We start from the raw sequence: 18,311 nt of genomic DNA, 5'->3' as shown, positions 1-18,311 counted from the left end.
GCTGATTTGGTAAACTTGTTAGCAAAAATTTGGAGTCGTGTTTCTGGCTACCACCAAATGCCCCCCCGTACCCCAAAAAAGACTCATTAATACTTGCCTCAAGAGTTAGCCACCCTTCCCCCAGGCTAACGCTGAACTAAGAGCCATGTTTCCAACAATCAGTGACACACAAGGAAAAGAGGTTTGATTGTTCAAGGAAACTAACAGAGGTTGTGAGTCCTGCCACATTAAGGCTACTGTCCGCATCCGCCAGTGTGCGAGGGTCCTCTAGGGTCCGACTGACGTAAATTACGCGAGGCTCTGTGCAGACGTCTGTGTACCCTGCATTTTTGTTGTGACTGACTACAAAAGTTGTCCAAGGATACTCGATAGTAGTAAAATAAGAACAACTATGCTCTGCGGTGCCCGCAGCTGCCTGCTTGCACGTCCACAAGGGAGTGTAAATGAGGCATAAGAAGCTATGGCATCTTAGTTGTGCTACAGTTCTTTATATTACTGAAGGTTTTTTGTGTTCTTACACTATTTGCTGAACTTTACCAGTGAAATGTCCTTGTAACTATTGAATTCTTCCAGAAGGCAAAAAAATGTTCTTATGTTAGCCCTATTAAAAAAAATGCAAACAAAAAATAAAACTAAACAATACCAACCATCTCCCGATGACCCCAGCTCTAACATGAAAATGAAAATACTGTGCTTTTTTTTTTTTTTAATAAAAACTAATTTCATATAGTAAACATATGGTAGTGTGAGATTGTGTGTTTACATGTGCTTCCTGCTTCTACATGAGGTGTGCAGAACCAACAACAACTTCACTGCAACTCATAAAAACAGCAGAAGAGAAAAAAGGAGGAGGAAATTATAAAATAAAAGGAGCCTGGTGATATATTGATTATGGTTATTATGTAGTATCCTGAATTTGCTTAAATTGCGTTTTCCTGGTTTTATGGGTGGCTTAAGAGTTAATCAAAAGTCTGAATTTATCTGGCTTCTAGCAGAGCGAAATAAGCAGTGAATTCCTCTGTGTATTTGCTCGTTTTCCTTTCTCAGAATATTCTGATTTATGATAACATGACATAATGACTATTGCGCCAAGGTATTTCGTCAAAAAAAACCCTGTGAAGTTTGTTTTCATGAGTATTGCCACCCCATGGTGTCCAGCAACTTAAAGCATTAGCTCTTCCATTTTTCTTATTGCCATTCCCCAAAAACTCTAATTCACCCTCCCTTTTTCATTTCTGCTTTCTTCGTTTATCTTCAAATCTCACCCCTTATTTCTCCTTGCTTCCTCCCAACCACCTCTCCACTCTCTACACAAGCAGTCTGAGGTAATCAGTCAGCTTGTTACAGTCTGATAAGTGACACGATACGACTATTGATTTTGGCCCCCGTGTCCCGGTGTAGGGGTCACTCCTGCCACACCGCCCTGCTGCCAGGCCGAGTCTCAGAGCTGTTCTTAGGATCCACAAACAGATGCTGACCGGGCTCTTTCACAGCTTCTGTCAAAAACAGACAGACTGTTGTAATATGGACATATGCGCAGACAGATTTTTCTTACAAAAAGTACTGTATAGACAAATCGTGTCAGCCGCAGTCTGATGTTTTGTTCTGGCTGCACAGAAAATGAGCTATTTGGGTCAAACTTTGATCAACAATGGATGAAAACATCATATGGCTCCTGCATGAATGGAGGGTATATCTCTTTAAATTTTAATGACATTACCCCAGATAATTAAGGTAGAGCGAAATCAGACTGCATTGTATTTCCACACACCGCAATATGTACAAAAGCAGAAGAAAAACATGAACTCAACCATTTTCCTGACACCTATCACCAAACATCACCGGCTGAAGAGAGGCTAAAAAAAAAAAAAATAAGCTAATTTCATTTGGCAAACATAACCTTTTAAACAAAATCAATAAAATCCATTTCGATCTGACAAATGACCACATAAAACATAATTACTGATTAACATTTTGGTTTCCTTATAGAGGGGGACTGTGGCTAAGGTGGTAGAGCAGGTTGGCCGCTGATCCCTGGGTTGGTGGTTTGATCCCTGGCTCCCCTGAACCCAGGTTGCATCAGAAAGGGCATCCGGTGTAAAAAAATGTTTCAAATCAAGCATGCAGCTGGTGTTAAACCCGAAGGGGAGCAGCCGAAAGATAACAACAACATTTAGATTTCCTTTTAGCTGCCGTTTTTAAGAAGCTGAAATAGCACCAATAGAGAGCAAACAGGAAATGAAATCATATGTTGGTCTGTGTCTGTGAAAAAGAAAATCTCACAAACTTATGAATGGATCTCCATGAAATCTGGAGGTCAGTTAAGCCACGAGTGATTTAAGTAGCAATCAGGATCTCGGATTTCTGCCATTAGATGATTATTGTGTTTCAGCCATTTGAAGCCTGATCTGATGGACACGTGCCTTGTGGTTGTTACTGTGAACACCAGTGAAACACAGTCTCATCATCTGAGGCTTAGTATGCAGTCGGGGCTGTGTGGGAGCAAGAGGGGGTAAAGACGTCGGTATATCTTAACGAAGAGCCCCCAAGAGGACAGATGGTCAAGGTCTTCCCTCAGGGACACAGGGGTCAGGTTAGGGGTAAAATTGGTGAGATAACAAGGTGGGGTTTAAGTTTATTCAGATGCCTCACCCCCCTTTAAACTGTTTCTTTTTCGTGGTAAACTTCGTAAATATGAGAGATATGAGAGATATGGAGAGCAGCCAACATTGCCACCCCTACAGCCCACTAGTGTGTCTAAAAATCAAGGAAAGATGTTAAGAAACAGTGATTTGCAACTGTATGCACATACACACACAGACACGCACAATCACACACATGCACACATGAATAAATACATGTAGCTCTCACCCAGCCCTGCTTGTGTTCAGCTTTACATCTTTTAATTTCCATAAAACCCACTACAAGGCCAAACGACATGACCTGTAATGCTGTAATGACCTCTGCAGGGCTTGGAGCTCTTGAACACACACGTAATCAAACACACACACACACACACACACACACACTTACATACTTACTGGAACCTCTCTTCCATGCACCATCTCTAATCAGCAGATGACAGCCTCAGCTGGTATGATCATCTGATGTGAACCAATGGGTGCAGATTAGATAGAGATTATAAATCCTTTAGATCACTAGTAGATAGATTGCATCACTATTGCAGCATATGTCCTCACTGCAGGGACGAAACTTTGTGCGAGCTCAATGACACTATGATTCAGGGCCGTACTCCCACAGGATGCCGCATTATTAACTTCAGCTGATGGTGTCACTAAGGTTACTGAGGCTACCAGCTCATGTGCCTGGTTGCCTTGGGTTCACTTTGTTCATCTGTGCTCCTAATGTTATAGTTATTGGGTTACTTCGGGTCTCTACTGTGTTACTTCGTTTTCGACAGCAATGCTGTCCTGATGAGGGAGGAGTAAAGGAGGGTGAAGGAGAAAGTAGCTGCCGTCACACAAAAGGTGTGGCTTAATTGGTCCCAAGGTGACTCATGCAGAATGAAACAAGAGAGAAATGTTCTGCTCTATCCTGAAACAAATGAATATACATATTAGACATATTTAGGGGTGGGCAATGGGGACAAGATCAAGATGTCTTCAAATGTGTTGTTTTGTCCGACCAACAGTCCAAAACCCAGATACTAAATTTAAAATGAAATAAAACAGAAAAAACAGCAAATCTTCACATTTGAGCAACTGGAAGAAGCAAAAGTTTGGCATTTTTCCGTGAAAATGGGAAATTACTCAAACATTTTATGGATTTAAAAATTGTTGCCAATTTATTTTCTGTTGATAGACTAATTATTGCCTTAGCTCTAAAAATAACCACACAGGAAGGCCTGTTTTTGGCTAATCCAGTGAATCCATAAATCGAGATACGTCATCGCATTGATGCAAAAACTGGGTAAATGCAATATCGCCATAAAGCGCATGTTCTAAATGATTTGCAACATTGCCCACAACAACCAATTACAGAACTGAAAGAATTAATCAACAGAAAATTAAAGTTCCAGTCATTTTTCAAGCAAAAAGCAGAAAAAAATCTTCTGCAGCTTGTCAGATGTGTTTTGCTTGTTCCGGTATCATTGTAAACTGAATATTTTGGGGTTGTGGACTGTTGGTGAAATAAAACAGACAACTGAAGAAGTTAGGCAGACTTTGGGAAAAAAAAATTTAATTTTATGAACCATTATTAAATAAATCAAGAAAATAATCACCAGACGAGTTGATAATGAAAATAATCACTGGTTGCAGCCCTGGCTTGATACGACCATAGATATATAAGTCATAGCTACCTCTGTAGAAACTGAAAAATCCCTGATGGTTGACAAATTTTTAATCAACTCACAGTTTATATCATCATATTGCTCATCCCTAGACACATCTATTAAATAAAACTGACAAGTCAACAGCACAGTTTCCACACCAGAATAGAATTAATGGGAAAAGTAAAACACTTCCCAGGAAAAGAGCAGTCGAATGGCATTTCTATGTATCTCTTTCCATTTTCGCTGTCAGTAACCTCACAATGTGTCTTGCTATTTGGCGGCTGCCACTGCCATTATTTCCAAGAAAGTGGAAAGCTCCTTTGTTGCCATAATATGCCCTGTGTGATGCTTGGCCCACTTTCCAGCTTGCTTTCATTGTGTAAGCACACATACATAAAACATGATTTGCTGCTTCGATTTCTGACTTTCATTCAGCAGGGATTTGGTGGCAGACAACATCAGAGCTATGAAGAGCTGAGCAGAGCAGCGGCGAAATGCAACTCTCCCTCTGATCCTCTAAGCGACGGAGGGAACGAGAGATAGAGGGAGAGAGCTGGCTACGTTACAGAGAACAAGGTCTAATCGCTGACCTCTAGACATACAACTGAAGACAAATGGCCATGATTAATGAGGGCCATTCATCTTATCGGTAGAAAAAAAACAATGGGAACTGCATTTGCTCGTGCTGCTCTGATATATTTAACTCCAGCCCTGTTAGTTTGCACTTCGCTTCTGATCAAGGTGCTCAGGTCTGGCTCGGTGTAGATCCAGTACTGTTCACTAGAGGGCAGCCTGTCTAAGGCTGGCAGCTGTAATGGTGGCTGTTCTCAGTAACAACCGATTTGATATTCAGACCTCAGGGAAACAGTGTTGTTACAACAAATAATAGAAGACAGTGTATAAACTGATTTTAATATATCCTGTGCAAAACTGGGCCCTCCAGCTTTGTTTTAATCCATTCCTTAAATAATTTCTTTCACCTTTATCTAGCAATGTACACCTTGGGGAAAAGCAAGAACCAAAACTAGAAGTACTGAGATCCTTTACTTGAGTTAAAACGACCTAAAAGTACTCCATTACAAGTAAAGACCTTCATTCAAATTCCTCCTTAAGTAAAAGTACAGTTATAAAAATGGCCCCTGTGATGTATCAGATATCACATTATTAGATTATTAATACTGATGCATGAATGTGCAAGCAGCGTTTTCTCTGTGTAGGTGGTTAAGGTGGAGCTAGTTTGTCTACTTTAGATAGATTTGGTTACATAAGTAAAGTATTTGAGTAAATGTACTCAGTTACTGACAGAGGAGAATGACCTCGGCAGCAGCGGTGGGTCGAGTCTATCTCTGTAACCGATCGTCAGAGCAGCAGCCGATGCTCGACCACAGCCGCAACCTCTGCTATGAAAATGTTACTTGAAACAAAAGGGTGATCTCGCATGTTCACAGACGGCTGATGACTAATGGGGGTGTTCTGTGGGGAAACAGTGAGACATCAGGTAGGAGCAAAAGGTGACCGCTAGTAAAGGGAAAGCCTTTAGTAAAGAGAAAGCCTTTAGAAAAGAGAGGGGCTGCCAGACGAGAGATCTCAACGTGTTTCACAGAAACACATTCAAGCACCTGTCAGCATCTGGCTGTGCTTGCCGAACTGTGCTTTGAGAGAGAAAGATGAAGAGAGACAAACCGCATGAGAGCCACTGCTGTCGCGCTTCAAGCCAGCTGCAGAAAACCCAAAGACTTCCATCTCTATCATGTTTCACCATCCATGACTACCACAGGATGGATGGTGTTGTCACGAGAACACATGGAAACCACTCTGAGGATGCATATGTAGTTCATTTTTTGTCCACAGACCGGTGTTGGTAGACATACTTTCTTTACTTAAGTAAAAGTACCAATACAAGTGTAAAAATACTCCATTACAAGTAAAAGTCCTGCTGTTTGGTGTCATACTGTAATATACTATAATATTGCATTATCATTAGTGATGCATTAATGTGTAAGTGGCATTTTGATGTTGTAGCTGGTCATGGTGGAACAGCGGGTGTTAACAGCTTATATACAGTTAGGTAGTTTAATCCAGTGGTCGAGGAGTCATGAGATGCTAAACGAGGGTTGGAAAGAAGAAAAGTTCAGCTACACAAATGTGTTTTCATGTTTTGGACCTTTCTGTAATCTTTTTCTGTTTTTTGAAATAGTATATAATTTTACCTCTTTAGGCCTTAACTAGTAACTAGAACAGTCAGGTAAATGTGGTGCAGTGGAGTAGAAGTATTAAGTAGCATGAAATGGAAATAGTTAAGTTAAGTACAAGTAGCTCAGAATTGTAAAATTAGTTACTTTCCACCACTGTGACAGACATGCCACTCTGTGCCACAATGGAGACAAAACTCTTATTCACAATACTATGATTAGTAACTAACCTCAGAGAGAAGAAAATGAGTAATCCAGATGGGAGAAAAGTTTTTAAAAAGTGCTAATATTTGTCTCAAGCTTTGAGATAGTTTCCAAGTTCTTCCTCTATGTGCCGCAGCACCTGGTGGGAATGAAAGCGTAAGAGTGAATATATATCGTCTGTCTCTCTGCGAGCGTGCAGATGCCTGCACATGTGCATGTTGTGAATGCTTGCGTTTATGCGTATTCATGAATGTGTGTCCTCTGCCACGGCCACATGAAGTGTGTTATTGGAGCAGGGTGAGCTGGGGGCAGAAACAGCAGAAACAAACGAGGCCCTGTGCAACCCGGAGACTGTTCCATGAATCATCCAGCAACTAATACAGTAGCTGGCCAGTCCTCGCAGCCTTCAGCTTCAGCTCACAGTTAATAACTTCTCAGGCAACATTTCCCAGAGTGGGCTGATTAAAAAATTCAAATACATTTGGTTTTAGCCGTAACATTTCACATGAATAAACCATAAAAAACACAAAGAAATATAAATGGCTTGTGTTTAAAATTCATGTTATTGACATAACGTAGGAAAATAAGAGGCGTTTTTGTGTCTTGTAGAACCAAATCTGTGACCAACATTACCCTGAGCCAGCACTGCTACAGTAAATAACTAACAAAACAAAAACAGAAATAAAATACAAAAAAAAAAGAAACACTGAATACCTCCTGTGTTTAGTTTAAGACAAGAGCTATTTCTTCTGCCTGTGACTCAGATCATATGAATGTGTTTGTTTGTTTGTATGTATGTATGTGTGTGTGTGTGTGTGCATTTGCCTGCAGCAGGTACAATAAACAAGTGCACTGATGTCATCAAAGTCAGCCAGAAGGGAAGCCCACAGTTAGATGCAGTTGAGGGAACACGTTTCTGCCTCTGAAACACATGCATTCACCTGCACGTGTAGCTGTATGTATGTGAAAGAAAAAAAAAAAAGAGAAAAAAAACGATAGAGATATGCAAATGTGTTTTAAGAAAGAAAAAAAAAGAAGAACTTGAAGGACATGAGAGATGGTGCACGGTTAATTTATTCCCAAGATTAAGAAGCAAAATCAGGGAGAAAATGCTGTAATAAATTTGTTGTGTGTGTTTCAAATGGAACCCACTGCTCGCGGAGGTGAACCGTTTGTCTCAAAGGACAATCTTTTCACCCATTGAGCTGAGTGGCAGACAATTTGATCAACGTTTCACAGCATATTTATGTCAGACACTGACTGACCATTAACTCTACACACACACTTACAGTCAGATCCATCAGTGTGTAATTTTCTCATATTTCAGTGGCAAAGGTCAGCGTACCCACGTTTTCCTGACAGCCTGTACGTACGCCCTCTGGGTATATATACAGTATGTGTGTGTGTGTGTTGTGTGTGTGTGTGTGTGTATATAGCGCTAATGGACGATGACATGAGGACTGACATGGATGCTGAGCTGAGCTGTGCTGTGCTGCGCTGCGCTGGGCCAGGCGGTCTAACCCAACAGCAGGGATAAACTATAAATAGAGCATCTCATCCACCTCCAACGTTCCCCCCATCCCTCCTTTTTTCTCCCATTTCCTCTTTTCCTTCTGCTTTATCTGCAGACCTTTTGTCACCACTTGTTTTCTTTCTCAACAGCTTTTGCTTTCTACTTCCTGTCCCTTTCTAATTTTGCTCACTCTCTTCATCATCTTCCCTCTTTGTGTCATCCCAATTTTCAGTCTCTTCCTGTCTTCTGTCTGTCCCAATTTCTGTCTTGAAGAGAAGAAAAAACAAAACAAAACAAAGAAATTAAAATTACTGGAATAATAAACAGGCCAACACCAATCTTGGGAAAAGAGGGAGATGGGCTAGTTAAGGGGGGGGGGGGGGGGCAAAGTTATATAAGTGAGGTTAATCCTGTCCCAACCCTGCATAGTAAATGAGACAGGATGACACTGGCCTCATTTCGTCTGTTCATCTCTGCATCTGCTGCTGCACCCCTAAAAACTGCTCTGTCACCACCTTAATCTATCTTTTTGATCTTCGACGGCAGACTCGAGCTACGTTTTAACTCTGCACACCAGCAATTCCTGGTGTGCTTGACAATGAGCGGAAGTTTGAGATACAGCATATGAGCTATTATATAATTCATGGTTTAATCATTAAGACATTCCCAGAAAATCTGCGTCCCGTCCTCCCACTTGACTTTCCCCCCATATCAGCGATAACATCTGATTTTGGAAAGCTCTCTTACATAACACAAGCCAACCAGGACAGTGATAGAGGAACCAGAATGGAATGGGAATGGGACAGGTTCCTGTTCAACGAACTGCGCTAACAATAACTATAAATATTCCAGATCCTTTCTAGTATTGGATGCCAGACATTTGTTCTCTAAACTTAGAACTACAGTAACAGCATCGCTTCAAACTTTATTATACAATACTTTGGATCTTGACTCAGGAAACAATGACTTAGCCCCCCCCCCCCCTCCTCACAACTCTAACCCGACAGTCTTGACTTCTCCTCGTCTCAATCCTGACTCACAAGACACCCTGTCACCCGAACATCCTAAACTGCAGAGGTATGCTGTGCTCAAAAGGTTCAACAAGGTGAGCAGAGTGAGCTCATAACACCGAGCTGCCAATCAGGTATTAGAGTTTCAGCTGCACTGCCGTGCCACTTCAAATGTTAGCACGTCAACATGCTAAACTAAGGTGAACATGGGAAACATTGTAGCTGCTTGATATCAGCATGTTAGCATTGTCATTGAGCGGATGTTAGCATGCTGATGTTAACATTTAGCTCAAAGAACTGTCTCGCCTAAGTGCTTCACAAAGCTGCTAGCATGGCCGTGGACTCTTGTTTAAATCAAATGTGTTAGTGGTCACTTTCAGGGTTAGGCAGACACACCCGGGAGCACACTTCTACATCACTGCAGCAGGGTGAAAAGAAGAAGATTTTCAGGGGGGTTTTAAGTTACTTTTTAAATAAAAATCCTTAACATAAACACATCATATAAACCAACATTTTTTTTTTTTTTAAATCCCTTAAATATGGTTATATAAGAATAGATATTTACAGTATGAATTTACTATGCTGGGGCAATACACTTTCTAAATTATAACCATATCTTTGCCATTTCTGTTCTGCAATTTCTTGCAGTTACTCATTGGATTATTTTTAACAATATAAAAAAAAAAAAAAAAAATACCAACCAATAATCTGGCCACCAGTTGAGCTCTATTAGCTTTATTGCTGGGTTGTAATTAGTTTTTCTATCTCAAAATCAGCCATCAATCTTTTCGTTAAAAAAAAACAACAACATTAGTGAATGGTAATGGGTCCACATGACTTCCAGTGTTTTTCAAGATTACTACTGATCTGCAGGGCATTATTACATTGTTTATTAAGATACAACTTAGAGGAGGAGGAGGTGGTGCCAACGATACCCTTTAACCCCCCCCTTAAATCCTCCTGCTCAGACAGGACGCTCCACTAAACTTTGACCTACTTCTGTCTGACCTCAGGGGGAGAAAAACACCAAGACCCCAAACGCAGTGAGCTTCATGCTGGCCCAGCCTGTTAATAATAATATGAATATCAAAGGCTTACTTGGACAATACATCTTTTGAATGTCAAATCGCAGAGGGAAGCTGAGGGAGGCTTGAGGACGCGTGCATGTGAAAGAATAACACTGGACTCATTGTTTAATACTGTATATTTAAAAATTCAGCTGGGCAAACACACACACACACACACACACACACACACACACACACACACACACACACACACACACACACACACACACACACACACACACACACACACACACACACACACACACACACACACACGTACTTCATATCTCATGCTGAGGACTTGATTTCACTTTTCTGCTGATCATCCATAAGTCTTCCTCCTTTTTATCCATACCCTGCGTCTCGTTTCCAAAAAAATCTCACTCAGCAGATGGACACAATCCTCCATAACCAATTCTCTGCAGGATAATGCAGAGCAGACAAAGACACCATGACACAAAGGCAGACAACACCTACAGGATTCAGCTCTGTCAGCCTGAGCCCAAATCCCACAGAAACTGAGCTGAAACCAGTGACAGCATCAGTCTGTAAACTGCAACTATGTTTAAAATCTGCCAAATGTTTTCATAAGTGCAGAACAGCTTCCAGGCAAGCTGAGTCTTGGCAATCCATGTGTGACGGAACCGCTGAGGGATGAGGGCTGGCTCAGACGAAAGGGTGGTGGGAGTTATGTTACCGAGACCACGGCTGGGACGGCATCCCAGAGCTTCCCGGAAGAATTCTGGGAACATCAGGGCCCAGTATGTGTGTATGAGAAAGAAGGGTTTGGAGTCATGGACAATGAGAGGAAGACATCTGTCACCAATTAGAAAGGAGGGATTGATCCCATAGTTTCACCACTAAGAGATACAGTATGCAGAAATACACTGGGGTCATGATGTAAACACTTTCTCACGCTTAAAACTTCCCAGCCCCCAGTCTTCCTCTCCTCTCTGCTTCTACGAGACAAGCCGACCACATTTCACCCAAGCTAGTGAGCTGACACAGGAAGGGGGAGGGTCGCTGTGTGGTACGCATTCTGGTGAAGGGTCATCTGGCAGACGCATCTTCCAAGCTGGCTTCACTCCGCTGAGCAAAATACACACACACACACACACACACACACACACACACACACACACACAAAACAAACACACACACACACACACACACACACACACACACACACACACAAACACAGCCACGCACATGGGAAGAAGTTGGCCAAGATGGAGAAATCTAATCCATAAATCGCACAAATGTCCAAACAACTGGGTGTCAACAGATCTTTGCTTATGTTATTAGCTCAGATGTGCCCCAATGTAACATGCTGAAAAACTCACTGATTCAATTCTGCTGAGGTAGTTCTTTTCGAAGGCTGAGAAAAAATGGTTAGTGTTTGTAAAGACAAAATCATATCTGAGAGGCTCCACTAAAAATCGAGAGGAAATTGCAGCTAAACGACACCAGCAGGGGCCAGAGAGCCTCTATACCAGATCAATAAGTCATGTTTTGCTTCCCTTGCTAGCTCAAATCAGGTTTCCAACTGACGCAAATCAACAAACGGCTTAATCAACGGCTTCACGCTTGTAAGAGAGCTCTACTCTCACGGAGGATTTCTTTTTCTGATTTCAAGCTTGAGAGAGTAAAATGTCTCCTGACAAAACAATTCAGACAAACCAGAATGGGGTTTCTTTTAGAGATAAGACGGCTACCAATAAAAACATCTAATTGTTGCAGCTGCGGGTCATCTCCAGCTAGTCTTCTCCCCACCTCCTAAAACTATTCATCTGCTACCAGGCAATTCAGGACTTAATACTTGGCTCATCCATCAATCTTGTGTTTGTGTGTATGTGTGTGTGTGTGTGTGTGTGTGTGTGTGTGTGTGTGTGTGTGTGTGTGTGTGTGTGTGTGTGTGTGTGTGTGTGTGTGTGTGTGTGTGAGAGTGTGTGTGGTCTGCTGTTTCAGCACTGGCCATTTCGGCCCTCATACATCAACCTCCTGAAGAGTGAGGTGACGCTTTGTGACATAAGAGGCCACTTTACCTTCTCCTTGGAAAGAGCAAGAGAGAAAGAGAGGGCTGTGCTCAGATGGATGAACACTGCTTCAACGTGCGACCATGGTACTCATACTTCTCTCACAGGACAGCTGCTGCATTTGTACACTGCCAAGGTTGATATCTACTTACATAGTAACTGGGATCTTTGTTGCATTGTAACATAATGAGGACTTCAAACTGTAATTTCAGCGTGCATTAGAAGTTTTCTACTGTTTCTTTGGGGCACAGTTAACAAATACATGAGTGTTGAGCAAACACAGTTTGATTGACCTACTAATGGATGTTTGAAGCAGTTGGCAGACTTCAGCAGTCCTGGTTATAATGTGATCTGTGCCAAAGTTCTGCCCACTAATGTCCATTATACATAGACTTACTCCACTCTGCATTGATTCTGTCTCTTCTTACAGATTGTAAGGGCTTTTAAAGCCCATCTCCGCCTGCCATCTCAGCTATCAGATTCCAACAGAAATTTAATTGACCTGCAATCTACTTCAGCAAAAAAAAACAAAAACAAAAAAAACCAAAACCAACACATTTTCAGTCTCCTTTCACATATACAAAAATGTTCTGCACAGGCAAGATAATAGACAGGCAATGTACAAGTTCATGGTGCATTTTATGGCAACTGTTGGCTGTTTTTATGCCTGTAAAAGGCAAAGGGGGTAATAACAGGCTGGGACTGAGGACATCTTAACGATGACAGACTAACAGCATAAGTGGTCCACCCAGGTTTTTACAGCCACACCTTGGGGCTGATTAATAGCCAGGGCAGATGTCTTGGTGAGCATCTATAGCTCCATATTCCTAATGGTTAGATAAAACACAACTAAGTTTCATACAGCCATATTCTCAACCTAAAAGGGAATACTATTGATTCTATGCATAAAGATCAGTTTACTCATCATGAGGGATACAACGCAGCCTGTGAAAATAGTTGTATGATATCTTCTGTGGCTCTGAAGGGAGCTTTCTGACCTCCACCCCCCCCCCCCCCAAAAAGAATGACCCGGATAATGTCATCGGGGTGATCTTGGATTGGGCGTTAGACTTTGGCGCTAACTGGGGAAGGAGGGTCTACTGAAAAATGTTGTTGAGGTGCATTGTGGGAATTGAAAGACCTAATGTTTTAGTGCTCGACCCATACTAGAGATGAAAAGTCTCAGCCTCTGCTGCTTAAATTTCAGTCTAAAAAACAGAGTTTCAGTCTCAAAAGTGCCATAATTTTATATAAGTGTAATAGTAAATCGCTGGAGTATCTCTGCAAATGATTGTATTTGAGTTTCATTGCACCGAAAAGACCTGGTAATTATCATCAGTTCACAAGTGGTGGCCTGTACTGCATTCACTCACTTTATGAAATGTTTTTCATTTAGCTATTGGACAGTCTGCATAGTGTTAGCGTCGGAAAAGCCAGACTTAAAATGTCAGAGTGTAAACAGTTTATTCATTCATTCTGAGAGATTTATGAGATTAACAAGGAGCCTAGCAAACCAAAAATAGCTCACCTGACTTTCACGTCAGCCATACAGGTTCAGAAATACAAAAAGGCCTAGTTTCATCTGTTTGAGGGCTGAGTTCATGCAATGGTTTCAAAGAAGAAATATTTCAAAAACTGTTGAATTCAACAGAAAGGATTTGCAGAAGAGGCAGGGATTTTCTGCTGCACTATTTGCGCATTCATTTGTTTACATGAAACAATCACCACATGATTTTCTGATCGAGTGTCACTTGCTGTTGGGAGTTTTGCCCCCGACTACAACATTTCCTAATACACCGTTTCTGTAAAAATTCGCCAATTTAACTGGGACCAGACTCCTCAGAGTTCAGAAAATCAAATTAAAACGCGTTGACCCGACAGATGTTCTTAAATGCTTATGAAAAAATTAAATGATAGATTTGCAGCAGTTGGGGCAATTAAAATCTGTAAGTTCATTTGGAGACGAATTAAATGTCCTGTACTCCGCTAAAGAAAAAAATGTAGTGAACCATCAAGGAAAGTGAGACACCACACAAATGGAGACATATGTCCTCCAATACCAAAGAGCCATATCACATTTGTGACTGATTTGGTTAATGATGGCTCATAAGAGACAGAGGTTTAACAAGGAGTACAAAAATCCAATGATGGAAAACAAATTAAAAAATGATCATGTGGTTTGATGACCAATTTCTTCTGGTATCTGAAAGTTACGAAACACTGAGATAAATGTCTCTGTATGAAGTCGGGATAAGTATTTAGGCATACTTTGTGGACATAATGAAGTTCCATCACTTGAGCTAAAGAAGCAAGGCAAGTATGTGAATGCCTGCGTGCCCCTGTGAACGAGCGAAGATTGGTGTTTTATGTCTTCCACCTGATTCAAAGCTGTAAAGTCTGATGTAAACATGAAACCTGCTCTAGCTGGCTGCTTAAACTCTGCAAATCTGTTTTGCGGGAATCTGTTTATGGCAACAGTTTGTCTCTCCTTTAACAGCGTGGACTGTTAAAGGAGTATTTTCCATGAAGAAACTCTAAATGCTAAACTCTGAAATAGCCGACATAAGAAGAACCATCTTCTCATCTGCTCTGTAAGTGTTTTCTCCAAGAGATATGGTCCTCTTGAAAGACTTTGTTTATTTCTAGCCACGGTAAAATCAATGAAATGCATCTGCAAATGAAACACATGCAGTATGTATGCTTCATTTTACTCTCAGCTTTAGGATTGTGACGACTTATTCTGCACTCAATCTGACCTGAATGAATGAACGGACAAGTTACAGCTATAGAATATTGTATATTTGAAACTCGCCTTTAGCAGATGCACATAATTCATCCGTTGCATAATATCTCAGTAAGTGCCAATAGTGATGTTGTTGCTACACTTTAAGTCCAGAAAGGAGCCTTTAAAAGCAGGAAAAGAAAGGTCACTGCAAACCCAGGCAGCTACTAATTACAGTTTCACATACAGGGATAGTCTTTGTTCAGCTATGTGTGTGTGTGCTAGTGTGTGCGTGTGTGTCTGACTGACAGCCCGCCTCTACCCTGCTGCCATCTTGCTCTTGTCCCATTTTAATGGGCTGACAGCGAGAAACTCTGACGGAAAGCTCAATGACGCACCCGCTGTTAGACACATCCACAGCTGAGGGGAATCAGACGCAAAACTGGATCTCAGTACCAACGTTACTCCCACGAACTGCACCGGAGACACTGAACTGCAGTATACCTTCAAACAGACCTGCTTGTCTGACATGTAACTTTTGACATGAAATGGGATGCAGAGGGAAACAAAAGACAAAGCTAAGAAAATCTATCTGTAGAGCACGTTTCCCTCAAAGGAATTTAAGGGTCCCATGAGGCTTCCACAGACAAGACTTTTCATATGAGATCTCAGGGTTATGACACTTCCTGGCTTCTCTCAAACATACCTGCAATGGCGTTTAATAAGTGAAGAGTGAAGTGGAGTTTCTGTTGTGTAAGGGCTTCTGGGGTCTGTGTTACATCACGATGGATGTTAATGAATTAAATATGCCGGCATGCTGCGTGCCTGCTTTTAATCACATCCAATCCATCCACGCCGTCATCACCGCTGCAGCAAAGTGAAACGGCAGCCCGTCATCATTTAGACCCCAGATGGCTAGAGAAGCATTTTGCTAATTGAGCTTCACAGGTGTGGATCAGATTGCTCTCTCTCTGTATATCAGTTCAATGTTGGATATACTGTATGCCGATTCATGTGGGATTTTCCTTCACTTATGTAAGAGCGCTCTCCGAGTGCACAAATGTGCCCATGTGTGCACACTGATGTGTTATTTTCAGCTGAGATAATCTAATGAGCAAATTAAGCCGCTACGTTTTGAACAGTAGGCCGGTCTTTAATGTTTCAGCATCTCCAGAGCGAGTTCTGGCCGATGTGCATCAGCTGCGACTGTACCTCTAGCTGTGTTCTAGTTTTGACTCACACATATTTGTTTACTCAGTGTAGACATGAATGGAGATGAGGGTGACGGAGATGAGGGGAGGTCGGTTCATCAGACAGTAGAAGCAGAAAGATTTTCAGAATCGTGTTAAGACGGGGAAAAAAGGAGCAGAACAAAGAAATTATTTCAGGACTACATGCCATCAAAAGCACACTGACCATTGCCTCGGTCATGTTCTTGCTCGGCTGCCTCACAACTACAGGGCTTCTCATCCTCTGATGGAGCCATGTGATAAAAACAATCCCTCAGCATCACACCCTCCTCCCCTACCTGTGTTTCTGTCCGCCTCTGGCTGCTCCAATCCTGAGCGCCTGACAGCTTGGTTATCACCTCCCGCCACCAAATCCCCCCTTACCCCCTCTGTATGTGTCCTGCCACCCCCCACCCCCGTGATGCCTGAGTACTAAGTCATTGCTCAGGCATCACGGGGCACTTAGTGCTAGTGGCCTGCGCAGGAGAGGAGGGAACATTTAAGAATTCGCGTTTGCAGCGTGCAAGCATTTGTATGTGGGGGTCCTAATGTCTGCATTCAGCCAACGTCTTGTGGCTGGGACAAGGCGACGTCCAACCCATGAATCAACTGCAGCCAGGGTGTTCACCACACATGAGGAGATGGAGAGGCATCTCAGGCATGCTGCTGCTCCTTCAGCGTTTATATCTGCTCCTATGGGGATTATTTATGGTCCAATCAGACCCTGGGCGATTCCAGTTCAACTCACAACCAATCCATATATTAAAGTAGGCCTTGAGAGCATAAAACAAGTGGTACTAAAGTCGCTCTCTCTCTCTCTGCCTGTGGCCTTTCCTTTCCATCACGTTCCCTTCACCCTCTCCTGTCTGTCTCTCTCTGTCTTTATCATACAAGCAAAACCAGCTGCAGAAATCAAAAGAGAGACCAAATGGTATGCAATAGCAGTTGTCCGTGTGTGTGTGCTGTGTGTGTGTGTGTGTGTGTGTGTGTGTGTGTGCGTGTGAGAGAAAGATTTCATGTTATAGCGCTGAACCAGCTGAAACAGCTGGATGGAGATAACAGAGCAACACTTATCCTCTAGTTTCTCTCCCTCGTACCAGTTCCTGAGGAAAAACAGCAGAATTCAGTGCGAGAAAAACCGACGAAACTGGCGAACTGGTGGGAAAACCGAGTCACTGCATTCAGCTGGATCAACCACAGATTAAGCTCAAGTACTTTAATCAGTCGGACAAGTCAAACGATCAGTAACCAATTAATCTTGGAGACTAAGCCGTTCACACTCTAACGCAACACAATCGCTCCCGCAGCTCAGTATTATCAAGCCCCATTTGGACATCAGTGTCCACAATCCACGCATGTTTCATGGACCTTTTTGCAAAAAAAAAAAAAAACAGCCAACATCATGAAATAAGTTACTCTCCTTCTTAACTATATGAATAAAAACGGGACACGCAAGCTTGATAACGAAGCCGATAACTTCACTTCGCCCCCCTTGTTAAAAACACCCCACAAACCCCCTAAATCACTGTTGCACGCTGCCGTGTCCACTCACCTTTTTACAGCCAGCCCCGCACTGCAATATTACCTCCAGCACCCAAGGTCTTGCGCGCGTATCCGGTCGCCTTTTCTGTGCGGACACAACTTTTTCTGAAATCAGCGACCAGCTTAAAAAAAAAAACAAGAAAAACAAATAAACGTCTAATCTTCTTTTCCCTCTTTCCTGTAGTTTCGATCGGCTCCTTTCTCCAGACCCGTCCGGTCCGCGGCAGCTCGGCAGACACGCTGCTGATCCGCCGATGCTGCTGCTCAGGCTGAGCGTGTTTGGTGCTCTCACCGGCGGTGCCCGGTCTGCCGCTCCGCGGGGCGGGTTCACTCGCTGCCTCAGCAGGGGCTTCGGGGGCTCGACTATCGATCCGCAATATTAACGTTTAGGGCCGGGAAAGGAAGGGCAGGGGTTTCCGCATAGGGGGGGGTGTGCGACAACCGATGTCGCAGTTTCTACAGCACTTAAATAGGATGTTTATGTATTACTTTGGGATTTTAA

The 18,311-nt window shown here is 42.4% G+C and overlaps 1 protein-coding gene across 2 annotated transcripts in view; it reads right to left on the bottom strand.

Moving 5' to 3' along the window:
* The window catches only part of LOC120796397 (leucine zipper putative tumor suppressor 2 homolog), a 43,996-nt gene extending 25,980 nt beyond the window's left edge, over positions 1-18,016 (bottom strand). Inside the window, exon 1 of one of the 2 annotated variants that reach the window (XM_040139197.1) lies at positions 17,820-18,016. The gene's annotated coding sequence lies outside the window, so the exon portion shown is untranslated. Of the gene's footprint in view, positions 1-1,265; positions 1,322-17,819 lie in introns of those variants that run through there. The other variant, XM_040139198.1, reaches the window with a different exon arrangement.
* Between the last annotated feature and the right edge of the window lie 295 nt (positions 18,017-18,311).

This window comes from Xiphias gladius, chromosome 11 (genome assembly GCF_016859285.1).
Source record: "Xiphias gladius isolate SHS-SW01 ecotype Sanya breed wild chromosome 11, ASM1685928v1, whole genome shotgun sequence".
Classification (NCBI taxonomy): domain Eukaryota; kingdom Metazoa; phylum Chordata; class Actinopteri; order Istiophoriformes; family Xiphiidae; genus Xiphias; species Xiphias gladius.
Note: the sequence above shows the minus strand (reverse complement) of the source record. Positions and strands in the feature narration are given on the sequence as shown.